The sequence below is a fragment of the Ochlerotatus camptorhynchus genome, unplaced genomic scaffold (genome assembly GCF_037179485.1).
Source record: "Ochlerotatus camptorhynchus isolate MF236.1 unplaced genomic scaffold, CSIRO-AGI_Acam_v1.1 ptg000367l, whole genome shotgun sequence".
Taxonomy (NCBI): domain Eukaryota; kingdom Metazoa; phylum Arthropoda; class Insecta; order Diptera; family Culicidae; genus Ochlerotatus; species Ochlerotatus camptorhynchus.
This window is the reverse complement of record NW_027040855.1, coordinates 838,528-864,581: the sequence shown is the minus strand read 5'-3', so window position 1 is coordinate 864,581 and position 26,054 is coordinate 838,528. Positions and strand designations below refer to the sequence as shown.

Sequence of the window (26,054 nt, the reverse complement as noted above, 5' to 3'; positions counted from 1 at the left end):
TCCCTGTATGCCATGTGTGGTCCCGTCCACCCACCGTTGTTTCTCGGCAGTCCTTCAACTAATTATGCTGATATTAGTTATCTACCGAAGATCAGCTCAATTGGTGGAAGAACAGCCGAAAAATAGCGATGGGTGGACGTTAATGTATTTGAACCTAACTACTACTGGTCAAATTTCCACCTCGTAGCCACCTACAAGCAAATCATAATTTAGTTAATTTCAACTGAATGCGTTTCACTATGAAATCCACTGCATCATTCTAACTTCATTCTCCCCTACATGCCCGGTAATGTTCAGTGATCAAACAAATAATGGTCTCACCACGCCACATCTCAGCAAAAGCGCCTCCGGTATCAGTGGACGCCAGCGACCGTCGTCCACTCATCGTGCACATGTAGGTATCCATCCATTCATCTGCGAGGTGTGTTATTATAACTATACTATCAAGCTTGAACACTCTACCAGTCGACAAAGTACAGTCGACCAGACCGGATTAGAACAGTACTGACAACGGTGACGACGCCGCCCGGACGTGTGTGCGGATTGAAGGAAGCAAAATCGCGCGCGCAACTTTTGCCATACATATGTATCTTGGATCACGCTTTTGCACAGCTCGTCGATATTAGTTTTTTCGGCACTAATGTGCAATCAGTGGTATTGGTTGTAGCTGCAACAGAGAGTGGTAGTAGTTTCTAGTGGGTATAGTGTAGTATCTACCTTCGGGTGTCTAAGCAGTTGTTGTTGACATTGCCTGCAGTTGTGGGTTAGTAGTTCTGAGAGATCAAATCCTCGGCCGTCCGTCGTCAGGAGCTTCACGTGATTTTTGGCATCGCATCTCAGCCAACCGTCAGTTGGTCGTGGGTCGTGGACGAGTGCGGTTCGGTTTTCTTGGACACATGCGAGGATTATCGATCTACCAGTTGAGTTGAGTTGCATCATTGGAACTCTCCAAACTCTGAACAGGATCCTTGGAAGATACTCAGAGTGACATTAGGTGTTGTATTTCAAACAACTTGTCGTAGTTGTCCGGGAGTAGTGTGTACCGAGAACCAACAAACGGCACAATAGTTCTATTTAGAAAACAGTCTACATTCTCGTCGCGCCGCCCAAGGCAAATGTCAGTGCAGTTCCTGCAGTGCGTTACGGTGTACAGTGTTGCGAATCAGCTGCGCCAACCATATTAGGGTAAACAATTAAAACTAGATTGTGCGGTTTGTGAGCTGTGAGTCTACAGCAAGTTCCATTCCACTGTTGAGGTGAGAGAGGTGGCTTTTAAGCGCGACTTCTAAGCAGTGTTCAGACGGCAACTAGTTGAAATTCCAGTTGGGACGGCTAACAGCCCTTAGTGTATGTAACCTACTGAGCACACATTCGTCATTATTGTCGGTAGCTGAAGTTCAACCGTTGCTGTCCAAAAACGTTTTTCAAGGTGAGTTTTGTTTTTGTGCCATATTCGCCTCCTCTCCATCCGTCTAGATGGGTAGGTGGCACATACGGAAAACAGAAACCTTTCAAAGCATCTATACACAGCGAATTAAAGGGTTTTGACCGAAAGCGATTGGATGTTGTTCAAGTTCAAGTTCATGTCCTCGTGTGTGTGGTAGCGAAAGATGCCATCGAACTGAGCTACCCAACCCGTCGGATGTGATGCGCGAGTGATGCTGATTTGGCCGGCGCAATGTTTTGAAATCAAGTGCAAGATACCTTCGGTCCGTGTCGCGTGCTGCTCGTCCATCGGTTGCAGTCGATCTTGATGACAGATGTTGGTTATTTTTAGTGGATGTTTAACGGTTGGTGACATGAATCAATGATGAGGATTTCAATTTTGTTTACATTATTTTGTTGGTGAATAATTGTTTTTCTAGCCGAGAAGTTTGCCTAAGTGGACGAAGGGATTTGCTCTTAAATTTACCTTTCAATGGGTTTATTTGTATCCCAAATTTAAACAAGATATGAAACTTGTTTTACATAATAGTTATCTTTTGAATCTAAGGAACATGGTTATTTATTTAGAATTTGAATAGTTTTTTTTATACAAAAATCAAGCGACTTAAAATACATTTAATTCTACCTCAGATTTCGTTAAGTTGGATCTTCGATCATTAACGAAGAAGAAATTGCCTGAAGTTGTGATATATTGCTTGGATTATTAGTTAAGATGGTTATTAATCCATGATGGTTTGCTGTAAGTTCATATCCCATAACAATTGACACCATGGCATTAGGAGCTAACAAAATATCAAAAGAAAAAAAACTAAATGTTTGAATAGTTACAATTTATGTATATTCAAGGTTGCAAATATTCATTTCAATTTAAAAAAAATGTTTTTCGCAGTCATCAATTGAAGAAAAAGTTGCAAAGTATGTGTTTGACACAAAAAACCTGTCTATTTTGCATTCATTAGGATTGCAGGCAGTCTTTTTATCAGTTTTCACTCACTCAAAAGCAAAATTGAAAGGTTAATGTGTCAAACACAAACTTTGCAATACTCTCTTGTAACTTATTAGTAAAACATGTGATCATAATATATATTCATTTCATTATACAGAAGTATTTTTTTTATGCAAAATGAGCATTTGCAAATTTAATTTCAATGAGAAAATATGAAAATATGTTTAGAGTACATGAGCAAAGTTACAATCGCATAAATCAATTTCGATTATAGAAATATTCATAAGCTTGGGTAAATCAGTTCGTCTGTTTTATATCGTCCTACGTCTGCAACTACCGTGCTTTTCGATATATTAGCAGCTACAAATATGTTCAATTTAACGATTACAAAATACTAAATTTTTGGAAGCACCTGCCGGCAGGCATGGAAAATTATTTACATTCATTGCGTGCATTCATTTACATTCATTGCGTGCATTCATTTACATTCATTTGCCTCTAACTTTTTTAATCAATAGCATTTCGCAAAATAATGTATAGAGCTTTAGTAGGTTTTTTTCATTAGCTACAACTTTTGCTTATAATTCAAATCTGTATCTCTTATGCATCATGAATTAGAGCGGGCAGAACTTGTTACTGTTTTTCAGTGAATGTAAAATACATTCATTGAAAAACAGTAGTGGCTTCTGTTCGCTTTGGCTCGTCATGCATAAGAGAAACGGATTTGAGTTGTGGACAAAAGTAGTAGTTTAGAACAAAACCTACAAAAGCTCCATGCATCATTTTGCGATATTCAGTTGATGAAAAAGTTAAGGGTAAATGAATGCACGAAATGAATGCAAATGATTTTAAATGCCTGTCTGCCGGAAAGTGACATACAGTGATAGACATTCGTTTAGCCGACCCCTATTTTTTCTATGTGTTTCGGAAATAAGACACAACGTAATTCTTTTTTTTTTTAGGATTGGCCTCTTTTATTTTCAACAAAGTCATCATTAAAACTTAACATTAGTTCACGTTTGGATAACAAGATAGATATAACATTGGAAATGGGAGGACATTCGTTTAGCTGAATGGTTCAATTGAAATGTTAAGATGACTTATAATAGCGAATTTCCAAGACAATCGATAGCCAATATTCGGTATGGCCGCCATCGTTTAGGATTACTCCAAAAATTCGGTTTGGCATCGAATCAGATAACTTTCGCAGTGTTGCCATGTGGATTTTGGCCCAACATTTTGCAGTGAATTGCTGTTTTAAGACTGGAAATGCTGTCAAACTGACGTCCGTTTGCATAAACCATTTCGGCCAAGATTCCCTAGAGGTTTTCTATGGGATTACAATCAGAACTGCGAGCTGGCCAGTCCAATCGCGGATTGTGTTTCTCAACAAACCAAGACTTGGATTGCTTGGAGACGTGAATAGATGTATTTTTGTTTTTTTTTTTATCCTTTGGTTTGTTTTTTCCGTCGATCTTGTTTTCCGTGCTGAGCACCAATGCTACCGACGTGCCAGGAAGGCAGCTCCCACACCTGGACTCTACCTATCGACCCATCAACTCATGAACCAGGGACCAACGGCTTTACTTCCCATCCGAAGGAAGGCGTGATCAGAGATGTTATGCCTCAGAACATCCCGGCGGCGCCGACTGGGATTGAACCCAGGTCTGCTGGGGTGAGAGGTAATCACGCTTACCACTACACCACCGGCGCCGTTTTGAATAGATGCATTATCCTGCTGAAAAGCGATGTCGTTATTTGCCTCGTTCTCAATATGACCGATCAAAACATTTTCCAAGAGCCCCAGGTACATTTCGGAAATCATCCGGGTTGATATGAAACAAATCGGGAGCTTTACATGGTAGAAGAAGGCACCTCATACCATCAAACTTCCACCCCCAAAGTTTCGCTTCGATCTCACAACATTGGTTTGATTCAAATCTTGCCAGTAGCAACTTTAACAGTCCGGTCCGTCTAGATTGAACTTTTTCTCGTCAGAAAACACAACATTACACCATTCTGTCTTCCACTCCATGTACTTCCGGGTGAACTTGAGCCGGTTCTGCTTAAGAGTGAGGTTAAGCTTCGGTTTTCCTTGCAGTTTCTTCCATTTGATGTCCGGCGATTTATTCAAAATCCGAGCAATTTGTCCTTGCTGATTATAAGTTGTTCTGCCGATACGTGTTAAAATCGACTGGAAAAATGTGATATTGTTTACGAAAAAACTATTTATTTTGCACCTCGGCTAAACGAATGCCTAGGGTAAAAACGTTGTTTGAATGTTTACATCCGCTGCTGCCGGTTCGGTGTTTCCTTCTCGTGAAAGCGGTTCACTACACTACAACTAAGACTGAAAATATCCTAATTTAAAACATGTTTTAGATATTTTTCTCAGCTATTTTCAATAATTAAGCGCTCGGCTAAACGAATGTATATCACTGTACCGTATCTATGCGTGATAATGTTTGCACCATTGAACAATGTCAAAATTTAAAAAAAATCTCAAAAATTTCTTTTCGAGTTTTTTTTTATTTATTCAAAGAGGGGATGTTTCTCAGAGTCTTAAACTATGTTAATCATCGATCGAGTTTACACTTGCTGCAATTACGGCCTCCACACGCTTCCGGAATGCACGGCAGGTTCTAATAATGTAGTCTGGATCCATTGCTCTCCAGGTAGGGTCAATGTTTGTCTGAGGTTTGCTGTACTCGGGTGGCGTTTAGAACAGGCCTTGGCCTTCATGAGGCGCTATATTGAGTAGTCCAGCGGATTAAGATCGGGGCTGGATGGCGGCCACATATCCTTCGACCAGAACGGAAGATGTTCCTGCAACCATTTCTGAGTGCGGTTCGAGGTGTGGCACAGAGCCCCATGTGGTTGAAATACAACATTTGGCTTCAGACCGTACTGTTCTTTGATCCACGGAAGAACATACTTACTTAAAATCCTGATGTAGACCTCCTTGTTGACCTTGTCGCCTTCTGGAATGAACACCGGGTCCATTTTTTTTGCCATCGGAAGCCACTAATCCAAACACCATAACGCTAGCAGGATGCTTGGTCAGATACACGTTCTTGTGCTCGTCGGCCACGTCTTTTACCGGAAGAGAACTAATATATCGGTTGATTCTGGAATTTGATACGGGATCGACGGTAAACATGCTCTCTTTGGTGAACAGGATTACCGGATTTTTTTGCTTGAGGAAGTTCAAGATTTTCTTGCATCGTTCGACTCGTAGCTCCCGGATGCGGTTGGTAATCATATGAGTTTTTTTTTCGTGCCCTCGACTTCGCCCCGTAATCTTCCTTTACGATCTTCCGTGCCGTAAAGTCACTGATCAAGTGTTCCTTTGCCAATCTCCTTATTGAACGCACTGGATTCACCCGAATCTTCCTTTTGATAGCAGCAATAACCCTCGGAACCCGAGCTGACCTCGGACGACCTGTGGCCACCTTAGCGGATAGTTGTCCTTTCTTTTCTCGGTCTAAAACCCTTTTGACGGTCCACAGGGACACTCCCACGGCGATTGAAATGTCTTTTTGCGACATTTGCGCGTGGGACAAATCACGAATACGCTGTCACTTCGTCATGGTGCAACTGTCAAACTAAGTAAATCATTTTCTTTTATACACAGCCTACTACGGTATGAGCTATAGGTTACGTGCATGCAAAGAAAACCAAGGCATTGTATGCACAGCTGAAACGGGAACGTTATTTGTACGATGGTGCAAACATTATCACGCATACGGTTCTAGGTAAAATAAAAGGATTGGTAATCGTAGAATTGAACATATTTGTAGTTCTGTGACTAAGGTTTCAGCTCAATTGATCATCAGACAACAAAGTTACATTGTGTCAATGTTGAAAATCGGCGTGCCCTGCTGTTATAACGAACAGCACTGTAGGCAAGGTTGCAAAGACTCATTTCAGCTAAAATAATGTTTTTCGGAATAATAAAACCAAAAGATGGTATGATGGCATGTTTTACTTGTAACTTACAAGAAGAGGTTACAAAGTATGCGTTGGAAACATAAAACCTGTAAATTTTGCTTTCTATGAGTCACAATCAGCGATTTGCTGATCGCTGAGTGAGTGAGTCAGTGAGTGAGTGAGTTTGTGAAAAATCGCTGATTGTGACTCTCATGAAGTGAAATAAACAGGTTTAATATGTCAAACACATTCTTTGCAACCTCTTCTTGTATCCTACCAATTCAAAATTTGATCATGGCTTCTAATTATTTCATAATTTAGAAAAACATTGTTTTAGCTGAAATGAGTCTTTGCAACCTTGACTGTAGGTAACTTGAAACTTGTCGATTTTGAGACCTAACAATTAATCTTGCCAAGGTCGCAAGCTCTGTAACATATCAAAAGGTCGTCAAATTACGATAACAAACAAAACAGATATTCATATTTTTCAAAACTAGGTATCTTAGTATAGACCAACGATATTGCGTGCTACAACTAGGTAACTTAATATAATCTAGTTTGTTTCTAAGCGATTCAAGTACCTGTCTCAATCGAGTTAGTCAAGTGCTGTGTTTTGTAGACAAAAGGTCAAAAGGAATGTGAGGAATCAAGATTAGTCGTCACCCAAGCCACATTTTTAGTTTTATCTAGGTTTTAATCAATTTTTTTAATTCTTAATCGTGGCCTACAGATCTTCCATAAAACCAACAATGCTACTTGGTCAATTTGATCCAAAAGCTTAAGTTTCCGACATTAGTTTATGTTTCCGCCTTAAAATTTCGTTTGCATTGATTTCAACTTGCGCTATCTCAGAATAAAAACCTTCATGGAAAATGTTGAGGTTTTGTGTTACAATTAGGTAACTAGGTGGTTTTTATTTTAAGCTAGATGTTTGTCTCGTAATAGGGTAAATGCTCCAGTTTTCAACCGCAGGCTCACACTGGCTCACTTACCCTACCAGATGAAACATGTGAAACTCGATCATACTGTAAAATAGGATAGTTATATTAATGCAGTGTGAAAACGATTTTTAAGCTATGCCATTGTCTTGAAAACAAGTAGAATTTTCAAACTTGTTTTTCTCGAAATTTCAAATTTTGAGTTACACCTAGTTGTAGCATTAAGGGGATGATGTACTTCTGCTTTAAACCAAAGGCTGAGTGGTTGTAATCCATACAATTGAACATTTAAATAAACGAATGATTACGCAAGGGGAGGGTACCAAAATAAACAAGGGGTTCCAACTTTATAGTGTATACAAATCAGGAAAAAAAAAATGCAACGGATTAAAATGATCACCAAAAATTCATTTTAGGCCGGATATTTTTTAAAGTCTCAGGGAATATATGAACACATATTAGCTATGTTTTTGCAAAGTTGGTGTATTCAACATATTCTCCTAGGCTAAATGCCAGCACCTTGAACACAACTAAACTTTCTTACACACTTTCATTCACTCTTTCTTCAAATGCTTGTCGTTTTTGAAGACCTTCCCTGCTTCTTCATAATCGCTCAAAATTTTACTATTGGGCGAAGTTCTGGCGAGTTTGGCGGATTTGTCTCCTTCGGCACAAAAACAACATCGTTGGCTTCGTACCACTCCATCACCGATTGGCACGATGCCAGATCCAGCGAAAACAGAGTGTCACCTTCGTAGGACCGGAGGAAAGACAGCAGGCGCTTCTGGAGGCATTCTTCTTTATATATTTGACCATTGATGGTGCCGGTCGTTATGTACGGCTTGCTGAATTTCGCCTGCTGATCACCTGCCACACTTAGTACTTCTTGTCAAATTTGTCGACCTTCTTCTTCCGGAACTTCTTCGGAACATCCAGGCGGGACTTGCCGACGAAAAATTTTAGGCCGGGGATCTGCTTGGCGTCCGCTTTAATGTACGTCTCGTCGTCCATTACAATGCATTTTGGCTGCACCTACCACTCGCGGTACAGCTTTCAGGTGCCACCATATTCTGTTTATCGGTTCAGTTAGGCACCTTCCTTACCTTGAAGACATGAAGTCTGGCCCGCTTCATTGTCTGCTGGACGATCCAGACGGAAGAATTGACCTTCTTGGCCACGTCCCGAATCGAAAGGTTCGGATTGCACTTGAAGTAATCCCTCACCTTCCTTGCGTTCACGGGGTCGGTCGTCTTCGCTTTTCTTCCACTGCCAGCCCGCCGCTGAGTGTGGAGGTATCAGTTAAACAAATTCATTAAGAAATTTCTTCAAACTAACGGGGTTCTACAGTATTGCACAGTGGAACGAACCTTTTGAAACTGTGCGTTTTATTTTAATTGCTTGTAAATGTGTGCTTTAAAAAGAGAAATGTGTTCGAATAAGCTTATTGTACTAAAATAGTCTTTTTTTTGTTCCATTAGTGTAACGATGTACATTAAAACAAGCAACTTTGATTAAAACAGCAATTTCGTATCTCTAAAAGTTGACGAGATATGATGCATTGTTTGTGGAAAGCCATTATTGCCGTCGTTAGACGGTCCGGCTCCACCCAAACGAGGTTTGTGTACAATTAGACCCATTAAAATTCGGAATCGTTCCTGAATACTCTTTTTCCTTTGCATTATTTTTGTGTGATCGGCTAATTTAGCTTGCCATTTGCACTTCCCAGCGATAAGACACATGGAGAAGCGTAGCGTCGCTAAACCAAACTTGAAAACATCTTCATTTACTGTCTGTCGAGACACTGGCAGACAGAAGCAAAGCCTACTTTTTTAGCTCAACTGAAGCAACCTGGTTCAGTGGTTCACTCTTTGTCGATATCACACACACACACATGCAAACGCAACATGATGCCCATGTCCATGCAATTTTACGATTTCTTGGATGAAGCGCGGACATAAGCTCATCTAGTCACCACCTTTTTTAGTGTCAATTTGATTCAATTACAACCCCTAAGATAATCACGTTTTCCGAAAATGAAGGATTATCCTTTAATTTGGAAATGTCAATTATTAAAGACATATAATGACCTTTTGAAAATCTTATTTTTATAAGCGGTGTAGGTTTTCAGTTACCAATGATGACATTGGTTACAACTCCTATTGCAATGTTCCTCCGAAGATCTCCTAATAAAGTGTTGTGCATATTGTAGCCAAAAGTTATTATTTTCCGTGAAAGTTGACTGATATGCCAGTTGATCTGTCTCAGTTCAAGATATACTTATTATAAAGGTGTCTAAGTTTTAATAAAAATCTTTAATAACTTTTCAAATATGCATCATAGCGATACACACACAGCAGTATCCGACAAAAATTTGAACTTTGATACATTGATAAACTTTGTACAACACTTTAAAGCTATAAAATGATTGTATTAAAAGTTATTGAAGAAAAACTGTTTTTAATGACTTTCCACAAACAATGCATCATAACTTGTTAACTTTTAGAGATACAAAATTGCTTGTTTCATTGTGATCTACATTTTTTGTCAATATAATAGCTCATTTTATGAATATTAAAAAAAAAAGTAAATTTTGTATCACCCTAATGCGTGGTTACATCGACTTCCTAATGGAACCAAAAGATAGACTATTTTAGGCCAATAAACTTCTTCGATGACATTGCCCTTGTTAAAGCACAAATTTACAAGCAATTAAAAAACACGCTCGATTTCAATAGCTTTGTTCCACTGTGTATTGATGGTGAACTAGCCCAGCAGAAGTGGCTTAAAACCACGATAGTAAAACAAAAATCAGTATGTATATTTTTTTTCGGATTGACGGACTACTATTCTTCTCAGACGTCATTTTGATCAGATTAACTGTTTGTAAGTCACGGTGTTTTAAAAAAAAAAATAAACAAATAAATCAAGTGCAGTGATGCAAAATATCATGACACTCACGCGATACTCGTCAACGCATCAACCGACTATCGCTGACAGAACGTTTTGTTACGCAGTGAGAAGCCATGGCGAACAACAATCACCAGTAATGGGCGCTGCTCACAGACAAAACGTAACACTCGCTGCAACGAAAACAGTGAAAACTTCTGCAGTACGATGAAGAAAAAAGCGGAACGATAGAAGAAAATGGAAACTATGCCAACGCGTTCCAAGTTCATCTCGGCAGGCGCGACTGTGTGAGTTACAAACAAAGCTGGCAAAATTAGACGGAAGCTGTTGGGCTCACTCACCAACACACTCACATAAGCAAGCAAAGCAGCAACTGGTTAAATACGAGCACAGATGATTGTCGTGATTGTTGGGAATGACCAAATCGGTGATGGATCACCACTTCTTTCGTCAACTTGATGGATGGTCATGGAGAGTGCTTCGACAAGAACATTGATAGGAATGTTCCAAGCATTACTACTATTAGCTGTTTGACGATCGTGGTTGTGATAGGTCACAACTCTGTCAATTATTTACATACGCAGTTCGAAAAATAGTGTAAATTTCTGTTCAATATGATGCACATAAATGGAGCGTCACATATCATATAAGTTTACATTATAAATCGTGTAAAGTTATGAGACACTTCATGAAATGTCCAAATATTTTATACAAAAGCCAATTGTTGTAAACAACATTGCTTGCAAGTTGCTCGGTTGCGTGAAATTAAATATAAGTTTACGTGAATGAATGTTTACATCACTATTAAAATTCTGAATTTTTATCTGTGTACGCCATTATAAATAATTCGACTGGAAAAATTTACAATTTCTTGTAAATGGAAAATGCCATCTTGGGTTACAACCTAGGGGGAGATAACTGAGGTATAGATAAAATTGCAATTGCACGACGCTCATTTAGATTTGGTTAGGTTATCTTTATTAGCGAGACTTTCAGCCAGAGGCTGGTTCATCTCTTCCATTTAGATTTTTTTTAATTGACACCCTAACAGAGGTGCCCAATGGCGTTACGCACCAGTGTGGGGGTAGAAGTTTACCAAATTCTTTATGCGATTTTAGTTGTTCAAACTAAGGCGGTTCTACCATTGAGGTCACTCTAAGACCAAAAGGTCCCGAAGAAACGAGCTCAACTTTTTGGATCAGCTCTGGTACTATCTTCGATCCCAAGCTAATTGATTCACCCCTCGAATCATAGGAAAATCCAATAATCCCTCATTTTATCTATCAAAGTTTCATAGAGAATCAAAACAAACATAGTGTAGTACTGGAATTTATACTATAATAGGGTACGTTAATCGATTTTCTTGGGGCCAATAGGCTAGTCAAGTAGTGAGCCAATTTAAAATCGTTAGTTTCTTATTGATTGTTGGTTCTACGGTAGTTGATTATCAAGTTTAACTGACATAGTGCCAAGCCTTCGAAACCTCCTCAAAGTACAAAGGCAGCAACATGCATGTCGACTCATCGTTGATATCGCTGGTTATCAACAATGCAATGATCAATCGTTATGATTCAGCCACCATTCGAAAGGTGGAAACAATGGCCAACCGGTGGAAACTAACGATTTTAAAGTGGCTCACTACTTGACTAGCCTATTGGTCCCAAAGAAATCGATTAATGTAATTCATTCTAGTGGAAAATCTAGTACTGCACTATGTTTGTTTTGATTCGCTATGAAAGTTTGACAGATAAAATGAGGGGTTCGTGGATTTCCTATGTTTTCAGGGGTGCATCGATTAGCTTGGGACCGAAGATAGTACCAGAGCTGAGCCAAAAAGTTGAGTACGTTTCTTCGGGACCATCTCGTCTTAGAGTTACCTCTATGGTTTAGCTATCTACTTTCATTTAGAATAGATAGAAACCCGATTGGACCTGTGGTTGGCCATTCGAAACGGAAAAACTCGGAAAAGTCCCCAGCAAAACGTGGGTCGATTCATGTTGACAGGACTGGTTCTCGGCAATTTGGTTACCAAAATTTAAGATTACACCAATATTTGAAAGGTATGACTATTTAGTTTCAAAGTGATTGGTCAGTCAGGACGGGAATCCGTGAGAGGTAGCTCTGCGGAAATTCAGATTCACCGGGAAATTGGTCAATTCCTGAAAATAGACTTAGAGATCCATGATTTTTTCAAATTTTTTGGAATCATAAGCATAAAGGAAATAAAGGCTGACTAAAAGTTAATCGGTACGCACAAAAAGACCTGTAATCCGTGATTCAATAAGTTTAAAAAGTCCATTAATGGTTGCTTTATAGTAATCTTATAAAAAACTTCAAAGCTACAGCATTAGATGGTTACATTTCTCCAGTTCGAACGAAATCTAGAACCTTCCTCTTGATAGAGCCCATCAGCGTCCGCACAGAGGAGACGGATACGGAATCAGCGCATTTCTTCCATTTTGCCCGCATTTGCTGGATGACCTTGACAGCCCAGCCGCTTCGTCGAAGTCGCTGCTTTGAAATTGCCCAGTATTTTTCGATTGGTCGAAATTCCTGGCAATTGGGAGGATTCATTAGCTTGGGGACAAAATCGATCTTGTTGGCAGCATACCACTCCAGAACCACCTTGGATTAGTGGCAGCTGGCCAAAACGGGCCAAAATATGACTTTGCCCCTATGCTTGCGGATAAACGGCAGTACATCCTTCTTCTGATGTAAACTTGGGATGTCATCGTCGAGAATGTGATGCAAATCGCTTGCCAAATCATGGCCTTTTCCGTGAACTTGTCGGCAAACACGAACATGAATCTTCTCGGCACTTTTGGGCTGCTTAAAATCGAGTTTGACGTATGTTTCATCATCGATCAAAGTGCAGACCTTGTGTTTCGTCAAAACACGGTCGTACAAGAGCCTTGCACGCTTTTTGGCCATGGAATTCTGCTTCATGTGTCGGTTCGGATGTTTACTGACTTTGTACGACTTGAATCCGTCCCTGGAAAGGATGTTCCGCACCGTTTGAAACTTGGTGTTGTACCTTCTGGCCACATCTCGGATCGAAAAACCGGGACTGGCTTTAACGCACCTCAACACCTTGCTGCGCAGCTGACAATCCCTGGCTCCAGTTTTTCTTAGGTCCGCTGATTCCTTTCCACACTCAGGGTTTCCTTGTAGGTTTTGAGCACTCGATAAACTGTTGTTTTTGGCATCTCCAGTACTTTAGCCAGCTTGGAACCGGACCACTCCGGATGTAAAAGGTTTTTGTGCACAATATTTTTTCTTCTTTCGAGTTCCATTTGACCTTATTTCTAAACGCGATCAACTACTTTGATCAAACTTGCACCAGTTGTTCTCTATAGAAGTGTAAACAAACCACTGTCAAAGATTTTCGATTCTCAACAATAGAGGCTGGCTAGCAGCGCGCGAGGGGCGTACCAATTTACTTTTAGACAGCCTTTATGCCATCTCCACAACGATTCTGCTACCACGTGGCCAGAAAACGGAACTCTGGATATTCGGAATCACCGGCAAAATGGTGGATTCCTGAAAGTAGACCTGAAGATCCATGATTTTTATTTTTTTCTTAAATGCAAACAATCATGAGTATAGAGGAAATATGTCATCACCATATCAATTCTGCTACCAGATGGCCAGAAAATGGTCCAATGGATATCCAGAATCACCGGGGAAATGGTCAATTCCTGAAAGTAGGCCTAAAGATACGTGATTTCTTTTAAATTGCATGCAATCATGAGCATAAAAGAAAAATGCCATCACCATATAGATTCTGCTGCCAGGTCGCCATAAAATGCTATGGATAACCGGAATCATCGGAAAAATGGTCAATTCCTGAAAGTAAACCTAGAGATCCGCGGTTTTCTCTAAATTACACACAATCATGAGCATATAGAAAATATGCCATCACCGCATCAATTCTGCTACCACTTGGCCAGAAAACGGTCCTATGGATATCCGGAATCACCGGTAAAATGGTCAATTCCTGAAAGTAGACCTAGAGATCCACGATTTTTTTTCTAAACTGCATACAATCATGATCATAGAGCAAACACGCAATCACTATACCGATTCATTTGCTGGGAGGCAAAAAATTGTTCTCTGGGTATCCGGAATCACCGGGAAAATGGTCAATTCCTGAAAGTGGGCCTAGAGATCCTCGACTTTTTCTAAATTGCATACAATCATGTGCATAGAGGAAATATGCCTTAACCATATCAATTCTGCTATCAGATGGTCAGAAAAGGGTCTTACGGGTATCTGGAATCACCGGGAAAATGGTCAATTCCTGAAAGTAGACCTAGAGATCCGCATTTTTTTTTCTAAATTGCATACCATCATGAGGATACAGAAAATATGCCATCGATTCCGTTGCCGGGTGGCCAATTCATGACTGTAGACCCAGAGACCCGCGATTTTTTTTCTGAGTAGCATACAATCATGAGTATATAGAATATATGCCATCACCATATCGATTCTTCTACCGGGTGGCCAGATAACGATCCTCTGGATATCCGGAATCACTTTAGGTAGCAACCAACATATGTGAAAAGATTCATTTAAAATGATGAGAATCATGTTCAATCGATTTGCTAGTTGGCGTGGAAATTCTGAATGGGTTAATTGGTTTGAAGTGAATCACATTTTTATATCTATAATTATGACTTTTTTACTGTGTAAACCAAAAAAAACTGTGCTGTGTTGTCCATGTTACAGTCATTCTACTTGCTGTTCATTATTTACGTATGGCACAACTGTCAATCCAGTCCATCATGTAGTCTTTTCTCGCTCTCAACACCGCCGAGAAGGCTCAAAGCAAGCAAAACCCCTCTCATTTGCATAAATTGCAGTGGTCATACAAACTTTCACTGGCATGTGTTCAAGCTCAAGAGGGCGCGCAATTTCCCAATAAAGTAACAATAAAACCATACACAGCGAACCATTTTTAGCGGCAATAAAACCCGCACTTAACTGCACAACCTTCAAGTGACGATCTTCATCTGCCGTCAATGGATCTCTGTCACAGAAGACGGTGACGATGATGGCTTGGGAGATGTTTTGATTTGCCTCTGCCTGGGCATTCTTCGTTTTGGCATGGTTCGTCCTTGGCAAACATCCTGAACTATAGCCCCAAATATAATATTCACTCCACGGCTGCCTTGAATACAAGCGCAATGATCGTGAGACAAAAAACATCGTCGACCATAATTTAGCAGCACGTGCCTACCGTTTCACCCATAAAAACACTGCAAGCTTGACACGATCACCCAGGGACACTGTTGGTTGCGAAATGCACGCATCAAACGCCACCACTAGTGGGAGAATAATTTATTAGCTTCTGACCGTTTCGAAGGTGTTCAACAACGGGCTAGGGAGAAATTCAATGTCAGCCTATGATAATCATCGATCATCCATCCGGTGCTTATCAGATAATTTGCAATCAATCTCAGACCACTTCTGAATATCGATTGATTAGGTAGACACTCGGAAGATTCCATCCCTCGGGTAGCCCGTCAATTGCGTCAAGGATGGGCAGTCAATCGAGAGTGCATCATCATATGTTTTGCACTTATGGTAGTTTTCCCACTCACCAATTGATGAGACACTGTCGTTATGCTTCCGTTGGAAACTGCCGATTGAACATTTCTCCGGTTCAAGTGCTTTCTGAATTGTGTTTGTACATTGTTTTCTTCTGATAAACCAGCAAGGGTCAAGTGGAATTATACTCGAGTACTACGGAAAGTAATTGTTCGATGTTTATTTGCTGAAAGGAAACTGAAGCCGATACAATATGGAAACTATTTACAATACTTTGAACGCAGTTATTGTTTTAGCTGTCAATAACATAGCGATAAGAGTGAACAACTTTGTTTATTTATTTTCCGGAATACGGACAATATTTCTGATTCGAGACGTTACGATGCTTATTTAAACCAGTTCACAACACCCCCTCCCTTATTTAGATGAGTCGGGTAAAGGCACAGCTACAAATCAAGACTAAACTGGAAGCGGCGGGTTCGATTTCCAGTCTGGTCTTGTCTGGTCGCACTGCCCTAAGCCTAAAGTATAATCACAAATAGACATAACACTCACATGTTGTTCGAAAATCACACATTTAACGGTAGATTAAATTTTTTTTTAGTTGATCAAATAGCCGCCTGTGGTGGGTTTAGTCAATTTCCTTGCGAATGACGTTTTCTTACTACCGCCATCTGTTGAGCGTACTGCTCGTCAGAGTGTACTCAAAAGATGGCGGTAGTGTTTTAGTGACGATATTTTAGAGTGAAAAATGCAGGGGTCAATCTCCTTATATTCAGTTGGATTTCAACAGGTCATTATTTTGACGTTCTGGTACCTATAAGATTAACAGGTTTGCTTCGATATTTCATCATCATAAAAGGTTTCAAATTGTGGTTCAGTAATAGCCCCTTGGAAAAATGTTCAATGTGTTACCTATGTCTGTTTGTCGGTGGTAAAATTGTGCTTACTTTGCAATATACGAATCCCAAAATAGCGGCTGAAACAACTGTGGAACTGCTCGAAGAATAGTAAGTTGAAGGCCAGTTGGAGCAGTTCCATTACAATGTTTTGACCAGAGAAAATTAAGACGACATTCCAAAAATTCCACTCATGAAATACTATGTACCTACATTCGATCGATGTGATGTGTATTTTATCTTGAATTGTTATGTTTCCTTGTCAACAAGCCATGTAATCACAAAATGACAAACACATCTGAGTATTTACCAAAAAAATTAACATTAAGCCTTACTCGAATGATTCTTTTTGTTTGTGGTTAAGCAAAAGTGATGACTTCATTCATTAGGTCCCATGTATGTTCGAAACATTTTCTCTGTTTTTATATCTTAAGCCAACTCCCAACTCGTTAAGGCCGTGTAACCAACATCACTCGAACATCGACAAAGGCAAAACACAAATCCGAAGTGCGCTAGTCCAACTGATCGCATCTTTTGGCAAATGTTCACTAATTTGGTGGTTTCTTTTCATTTTTCTTTTGCCAAGTTTAATAAGTTTGCCAATTGTTGCTCATTCGCACTTTCTGTCTACGTATGCCAGTCCACACTGCCACTAAAGTGGTACTACCTTTTCGCTGAGAGCACTCTGCTGCTCGTACACAGATGAGTTGTACGAGCATCTGTATAAAAAAAAGAGAAAGATCATATGAGTAAGAGACAATCAAGTGTGTTTTTTGCCATTCAGTCTTTTTTTTCGTACGATACCTTATTGAAAGCAGGGAAGAGTGCGAATTTGTTATCTGATAGGGGAATGTATAACAATGCGATAGCTCTTGATCTGTCAGCTTGTTGTAGTGCCCTGGAATCATTTGTATTGTTAGAGGTGTGAGATAGGGCTGCTATCTTCTTAGTGATAGCAACCAGTAGCTTGTAGACGTTGATGCCAGAGGTGTTATTTACTCGAAGAATAGTCTCATAAATTTACTGGTTTTATGATTGAGGGCTCGTTTCAGCTTGTTCAGGCAAACATGAAAAAAAAAATTCCTAGGAATTTTGCGAGATAACAATTGGAAATACAAGCAGTTCCATTTTATTTGTATTTGTTTCTCGTAGAACTCGTTTGAATTTTTTCTTGATCCGACATTTGGTTCCGGGATCAAAATAATGTGATTGGTCAATCCAACTATGCTAACAACTTTTCTCAGAAATGGCTCAACCGATTAGTGTGCAACTTTTTTAATTGTATTTGTGCCTAACTCCCACAGAATCTTATTTCATTTGAACATAATCAGATGTTTGGTCCTTTAGATATGAATAAATATGTGTCCATAATTTTTCATAATACAGTCGTACCTCGATATAAAGCAACGTTACGTTATATCGAGTTACGTTATATCGAAGCAAAAAAAAAAATTTTTAAATCGAATATTGTTTATCGTAACCCAAAGATGACCCATTTTTTTTTTTCTAGTCATCTAACTAACAGGCTAACAAAACCTTTCTTATATAATTTTATTAGATAAGTTCACAAAGCTTACATGAAAGATATTAAAATGAAAAAAAGTACTAGAGTCTGTGCCTAGGGGCACGAACGGAAGGTTGATGTAGGACCGCGATTGGTCGGTACACTTGTTTTTGTGCTTAGTGCTTTTCGTTGTTTAAAATCTATGTCCTTAAACTATTTAAATATTTCAAATGGTGCCGTTTGTGTGAACATGGTATCGATACCAACAGTGAATGAACTGCGGAACCGGTGGTTTAGTGGTAAACGTGATTGCCTCTCATCCCAAAAGGCCTGGGCTTCAATCCCAGTCGGTGCCTGTGGGGTATTTCTGAGGCATAAAATCTCTGATCACGATTTACGGGAAGTAAAGCCGTTGGTCCCCGGTCCATGAGTCGATGGTCAATAGGGTAGGGTTCAGGTGTGGGAGCTGGCTCCCTGGCGTCGGTAGCACAGGTATTCAGTACGGAAAACAAGATCGACGGAAAACAAATGAAGGAAAAAAAGTAAATCAACTTTTTAGTACAACCGCTGCATTGTTTTAATATTACCGATGAGTTTTCTAGCGGGGTCTCATAGCCTAGTCAGTAAAGGCACGGTATTACCAAGCCAGAAGCGGTGGGTTCGATTCCCGGTCCGGTCGAGGGAATCTTTCGGGTTGAACATTTTCTCGACTTCCCTGGGCATAGAGTATCATTGTGCTTTGCCACACAATATACAAATTCATGCATTGGTAATGCATTGAGGCGAATCTAGGAACCTAATGAAACGTGCCACACAAAGAAGAAGTGTTAGTTTGTGATGTCCGTGCAAGAGAATATAGATTCATCCCATCCGTTCGCGATTCTGATTAGTAGGCGACATATTCTTATTTTATTTGTTAAATTTCTTAATTGTTCAATTGTTCTATTTTCACTATTTGTACTATAAATACATCAAAAAACTACAAGGGACAGCCCTATGGGGTTGTACGCAATGGTGACGTAGGACTACGTTGTCTTATATGAAAAATCTTATTTGTTAACTGCAGAAGGAGATTTTTAACAAATTTTTGGTGGTCCAGACAAGGACCGTTTTGTCGTGATGATTGAGTAATGCTGAGCTACTATTAGGGTGTTCAACACTGATGAAGCTGACGAGCTGTATGTTGTTTGGAACGAGGTTGACGCACTTGGCATAGATGGCCCACAGCGGCTCACGACGCGCAACTGAATCCGATCAGAAGCGGTGCGGCTTCTTCCTCTTTCTTCGGTGAATCCAGGGCTCTTGTGGGCAGCCTTGATAGCTAGCTGCTTGCGGGCAGCCTTTCATTATGTAGTGGAAAACGCCACGCGCCGAAAGCACTGCTGCTGCTAATGACGATCGGACACCACCATTCACCACGCACGGTGATTGAGTAAACACCGTTCGGCGAGACAGAAGGGAATTCGATTTTTAAATCTGTGTTAAGGAATGCGCTTTTTAGAGGCAATCGGTGATAATTTTGATCGCCATCGCAACTGTTGCACATTCGTGCAATTTTCAATAGTGACCTTTTGTTAATTGATAGTCTTATTCTCATTTGTAGAAAAATTTCCAATCGATTGGCGTTTACGAATTAAAATCCATCATCTCTGGATCAAAATCAAATCACTTTCATGCCGCGACCAACATTGGTTTTTGTAATTGTGGGTTGTCTTAAAAATACATGGTATGTTAGATTGAAACTTATGGGAACTGATGTCCGATTAATGACTTTGAGAAATGTCCAGAAAAAAAAAACTATTTATCAAATTTATGGTGGTCCTAAAAAGGAACGTTTTGTCGTAATGGTTGATAAAGCTGGCGAGCTGTATGTTGTTTGGAACGAGGGCAATGCACTTGGAATAGATTGCTCACTGTGTCGCACGACGCGCAACTGAATCCGAACAGTAGCGGTGCGGCTTCGTCCTCTCTCTTCGTAGAATCGAAGGCTGAATCGAGAGCATGCAGCTAGCTGCATGCCGGCAGGCTTTCATTATGTACTGGAGAACGCCAAGCGCCGAAAGCACTGCTGCTGCTGCTGATGACGACCGAACACCACCACTAACCACACGCACTGATTGAATAAACACCGTTTGGCAAGACCGGAGTGAAATCAATTTTTAAATCTGTGTTAGGAAAAGCGCTTTTCGCAGGCAATCGGTGATAATTTAAATTATGATAGCAACAGTTGCATATTCGTGCAATTTTCAATAGTGACCTATTGACAATTGGTAAAGTGTTCATTTTAACAGATTTGTAGATGACTTTCCAATCGATTGGCTTGTTTAGAATTAAAATCCATCCGATATAGACAGAGTTATAACTGTTCAAAATCTTTCATAATTTTGTTACACGTTCCATTTTGGAGTTTCACAATAGAGATCACAGACGTAGTCCTAAGTCAAAATTGCTGGATGTTTTCTCCGTCGAATGAAATGTTTCCCAGGACGTATTGGTCTATTTCTCCATTTATAAACTTTTCGTTACATGCCTCCCATGCCTGAAATAATAAAAATCTGAGAGAGAGGAGACAGCTTTGCTATCGATCACGCAAACGTCATCGAGGTCCAGTCATGAATTGTCACTGCAAACTAGGCCGAACATTAGAAATGGGGCTATCATCCTTTTGAAAACAACTTTTTTCGTGCGGGCCCAGGCTTGCCTTCGCAAACCAACAACACGATTGGGTAGGGGAGAAAAAAAAGAAGACAAAGAAAACAAACCATTCGTCATTGAGCTGGCTTCTCTCTCTAGGATAAAAATGATGTTTATTCAAGAAGTCGGCTATGGTGTATTCGGCCCCAACCTAGATACCAGCAGAGGCCTTCCTAAGCCTACATCGATCTTCTCGGCTGAGGCAGCTGCCATCTTCTCAGCCGTTACGGAGTCCAGTTTTTCCTGGAAGGCCATCATTACCGATTCGACCAGTGTGCTGAAGGCCCTTGAGAGTCCGAAGAACCGACACCCGTTGGTGCAAGCAATCAGAATGGCTTCGAACAGTAACACCGTATATGTCTGGGTTCCCAGCCACTGCAATATCAGTGGAAACGAGGCTGCGGACAAGCTGGCAGCGATCGGCAGATCGAAAACCCCAGTGGAGCCGGAAGTCCCTGCAGCGGATTTAAAAATCTGTATCAAAACGATTCGGCATGGGACAAGGCATGGACTAAAACCCGAGACCCTTTCTTACACAAAATAAAAGGAGATACGAAAACTGGAAGGACCAGAGAGTACTGTCCAGATTACATTGCGCTAAACCAGATTCTCACACGATCTCGGATCCCGTGATGGATTCCACAAACAATGTATGGGGTGCTGAACCAAAATGTCAGTTGAGCATCTCATAATAAATTGCCCTGCACATCAAAACCTCCGAAACCAATGCGGTATCGGTCTCAGCATCAGATACGCATTATCCAATGACCCAGACAGGGAAAGATCACTTCTCAACTTCCTAAAAGACACAGGCTACTATCAATATACGTAGAACCCCGCAACGAACAATGACACGACAACGGACGAACGACGGCACTTGGACAACACCAGCTCTCTAAATGACATGTCAAACGGAAGAACAACGATGACAACCCCACAGGCTACGGACATTGATTCTCTCTCTCGCTTGGAAATTTACCACAACTTCGTTCACCTTCCTTACTGTTAAAACAATCGACACAGAACTCTGAGTTACTTAAACTCTGTAACAAATACTATGTAATTTATTTATTTTCTCTCTCCGGGACCCCCTCAGGAGCCCCAATCCTTCAAAGAGACGAACCAGTTACAGGCTGAAAGTCTCTATAATAAAGCAATAAATCCCAGCGTTACATGAAAAATTTAATAATACTATGTATAAAATAATATAAATGGATTTGTAACGTTAATAATCGATTCTGAGTTGATATTTTTCAATGTTTAGACTTAAAAAAAAGTTACGTTATATCGAGGTGGAAGTTACGTTATATCGAGTTACACTGATAGGCAAAATAAAGTGCCCACCCCATCATTTTTGAAATTTCTCTCATTTATTTGGTTCAAATTCAAATAAACACACCGTAGTCTGTTTCGATGTCTTACCTTTATTATTCTTTTAAAGTTACACCTATGGAATACTGAAAATATAAAGTTTTACTTGAAGTAAAAGAAAATCAATTTGGATTGAAAAAGAAAACAGTGACAAAAAAAAGTGCCCACTTCAAAAATCGGTATGTTTTCGATAAGTTTCCATCGGAAAACCCCTCGATTGTTTTTGTTTTGAAAGTTTGACATGTATTGAAGCAAACGGGTGGAACTGGTGCATTTGTACACGTGATCGCATTTGAATCAGTTGAAAAAAATGGAGGACGTAGTGATTTCGAAAGCAATTCCCGTGTGTATCCGAAAATTGGTTGTTCGTGATGTGCAAAACGGTGAATCGCACCGGTCTGTCGCTAGGAAGTACAATATCAGCAAAACAGCGGTCGGGAAAATTCTGCAGAAAATGAAATCGTTCGGATCAGTGGTGGATCGCCCTGGCAGAGGCAGGATGCGCAAAACGGATGCGAGAACGGACACCAAGATCATGCGTGAAGTGAAGAAGAACCCGAAGGTAACTGTCCGCGAGATCCAGGAGGCTCTTCAGCTAACAGTTTCCAGTCGAACTGTTCGTCGCCGTCTCGTAGCACAGGGGTTGAACAGCAAAGTTGCTCGGAAGCGCCCATTTATCAGCAAGGCAAACAAAGTCAAACGGCTTAAGTTTGCTAAGGAGCATGCTGATAAGCCCCTAGAGTTCTGGAAAACGGTTCTCTGGACGGACGAATCAAAATTCGAACTGTTCAACCGGAAGCGACGGGTTCGTGTGTGGTGTAGATCGGGTGAGGAGCTTCAGGAGCGCCACATACAAGGCACGGTGAAGCATGGAGGAGGAAATGTGATGGTCTGGGGGTGCTTTTCGTGGGGTGGAGTGGGAAGCCTGGTGAAAATCGACGGGATAATGACGGCAGATTCCTACATCGACATCCTGCGGGAAAATCTGGAAGTTTCGCTGATCCAGACGGGCCTTGAGGAGAAATTCGTATTCCAGCAGGACAACGATCCGAAGCATACTGCCAAGAAGACTAAGTCTTTCTTCCGGTCATGTCGAATTAAACCACTGGAATGGCCTCCACAAAGCCCGGACCTCAACCCCATCGAGAATTTGTGGGCGATTCTCGATGCCAGGGTTGACAAAACTGGTGTTACCAATAAAAATAACTATTTTGAAGCCCTGGAGCGCGCCTGGGAAGAACTAGATCCACAGCACCTGAAGAATCTAGTGGAGAGCATGCCGAAGCGCCTGCAGCTGGTCCTGAAGGCCAAAGGAGGACACATTAACTATTAGGCTGGTATTCTTTTACTTTATTTTATGTTTTCTGGAGTTAAAATGCAGTGGGCACTTTTTTTTGTCACTGTTCTTTTTTACACCCATTTTGATTTTTTTTTCTTCGAGTCAGTCTCTTCTTTTTATCTGGTATTCTATAAGTGAAACTTAAAAAGAATATAAAGAATAAGATATAAAAAATACTACAGTGTATTTACTTTAATTTGAACCAAATAAATGAGAGAAATTCAAAAAATGATGGGGTGGGCACTTTATTTTGCCTATCAGTGTACGTTATATCGAGGTTGCTTTATATCGAGGTATGACTGTAAACATAACATAAAAAATGATATTCTGTACAAAGAAAGAAAGACGGATCAGTAAGGTCCATTTAATTCCACTACTTATTTGTTTATTCTTGGCCGATACGCGTAGTTTGTTTACAATATGCAGACTAATAATAATACAATCGAGTAATAATACTCGACTATAAGACACTGAAGTAGTCTGCACATTGTTGATGACATAGGCGTTTCTGACAATGATAAGCAAATAAGGTAGTGGAATTAAATTGAAATTATTCATCCTTGTCTCTTTCTTTGTGCAGGTATTCCACTTACCATTAGGATGTTATTTTGACAACATTTGTCAAGCTATTCACTATAAAACTGATTTTTTTTAGCACATGGTGATAAGCCATTTAATAAAATTCCAGAGCCTGTGGAAATTAATTTATCACTGGCGCAACGAGATAAAGATGCGTTTAGGGTTGTTCATAATGTCATGTTCTTCTTCCACGCATTTGAAGCTTATATTTATGTCTAAGTATTAGTATAGATTTTTAGGCACTTACACGTGTTCATTAAGAGAAATTAAAAAAAAACAGCTGTCCTCTAACCAACTCTAATTTTAGATGACTAATTTAGAGCACTAGTAAAGACAATAGTTAGATTTTCCAAAAGACAGAAATAACGGTGAGCGGATAAAGATGGCAGTAAAAACATGGTACATAATGGCTTACAAACTGATTTTGAACTATGGGTTTGCTGACGATACATGACAGTTACGTTAACAGTTAACTCATGCATGAAAAGCTCTCAATTAATGACTGTGGAAGTGCATCTTGAACAATTAAGTTGACACTTTTAGGACCACAATTAAATTATGGACAGAAGTAAATAAATGAGCTAGTTATGATTTCGTATAGTAAGAATCCTGCCCAGAACATGTGAAAAATAACATATAAATATTATAGTACCATCGGCGCGAAGGAATTCAAGAGAAAATAAAAATATTAAATAGCATTGATTTTCCACCAGAAAAGCTAAAACTCCAACTCTTTCTTCTGGTTATATCTGAAAACCTATTTGTCTAAATCATTTGCCCTTGGAAACAATTCAAGTGGAAAAGCTTTCCAAAGTGTGGTGAAAAATTCAAATTGACATTCTAAGATCACGAATAGCTTATTTGATTGTGGAGTAATCCCTTCTGAAAGTTGAAATTTTTAAAAATATCGAAAATCCAGGGTTGCAGCCCAGAAGGATCTGGGCACTTAAGAGCAAAATCAAAAAGGCGTTTTTTCAGAATGCTAAAATAAGCGTTTTGGCCAATTTTGGCTCAAAGCGGTGACATCGACCACCTTTTTTTTTTAAATTATGTGCCCACTTGAGCTGGAATGACCCTTATACTTTTTCGTATGCACAGAATGGGAATCGATTTTGTGATTTTTTCTATGGACCATATGGGTCATTCCAGCTCAAGTGGGTATACCACCTGTGGTCGATGTCACCGATTTGAGCCAAACTTGGCCAAAATGCTTATTTTGGAATTCCGAACAAGCGCCTTTTTTGATTTTGGCTATTCGTGATCTTAGAACGTCAACTTAAAGGTTTTTTTTATATAGATTCTTATACGTGAAAATACGTGTGAAAAATAACAAAACAATATTATTGTGCCATCAGCGTGAAGGAATTCAAGAAAAAATAAAAATATATTAAATAGCATTGATTTTTCACCAAAAAAGCTCTAAACTACCTCTCACTCATCTGGCCATATCTCAAAAACTATTTGTCCAAATCATTTGTCCTTGGAAACACATAAAGTAGAAGAGTTTTTCAAAGTGTGGTGAAAATTTGAGCCCAAAATATTAAGAAACAAAAAATCCCGCGCATGGTTAAAATAGGCCATTTTTTGACAATTTGGATACCTGCCGGTAATCTGTCTGTTTACTGTAGTTACTATAACAAAAACAAGATGTTTTTACACATATAAGAATTGACATTAAAAAACCTTCAAGTTGACGTTCTAATATCACGAATAACTTATTTGGTTGTGGAGTAATCTCTTCTGAAAGTTGAAATTTTTCAAAATCCCGAAAATCCAGGGTTGTAGCCCAGAAGGATTTAGGCACATTAGAGCAAAATCAAAAAAGGCGTTTGTTCAGAATTCCAAAATACTGACACAACTTTTTAGAATTTTTTACCCACTTGAGCTAGAATGACCCTTATACTTTTTCGTATGCACAGAATGGGAATCGATTTTGTGATTTTTCTATGGG

At 39.8% G+C, this 26,054-nt stretch overlaps 1 protein-coding gene across 1 annotated transcript in view; it reads left to right on the top strand.

Moving 5' to 3' along the window:
* The first annotated feature begins 686 nt into the window (after nucleotides 1–686).
* LOC135709877 (proton-coupled amino acid transporter-like protein CG1139) overlaps nucleotides 687–26,054 on the top strand; it is an 80,610-nt gene continuing 55,242 nt past the window's right edge. The window contains exon 1 of the mRNA XM_065232316.1: nucleotides 687–1,429. The gene's annotated coding sequence lies outside the window, so the exon portion shown is untranslated. The remainder of the gene's footprint in view (nucleotides 1,430–26,054) is intronic.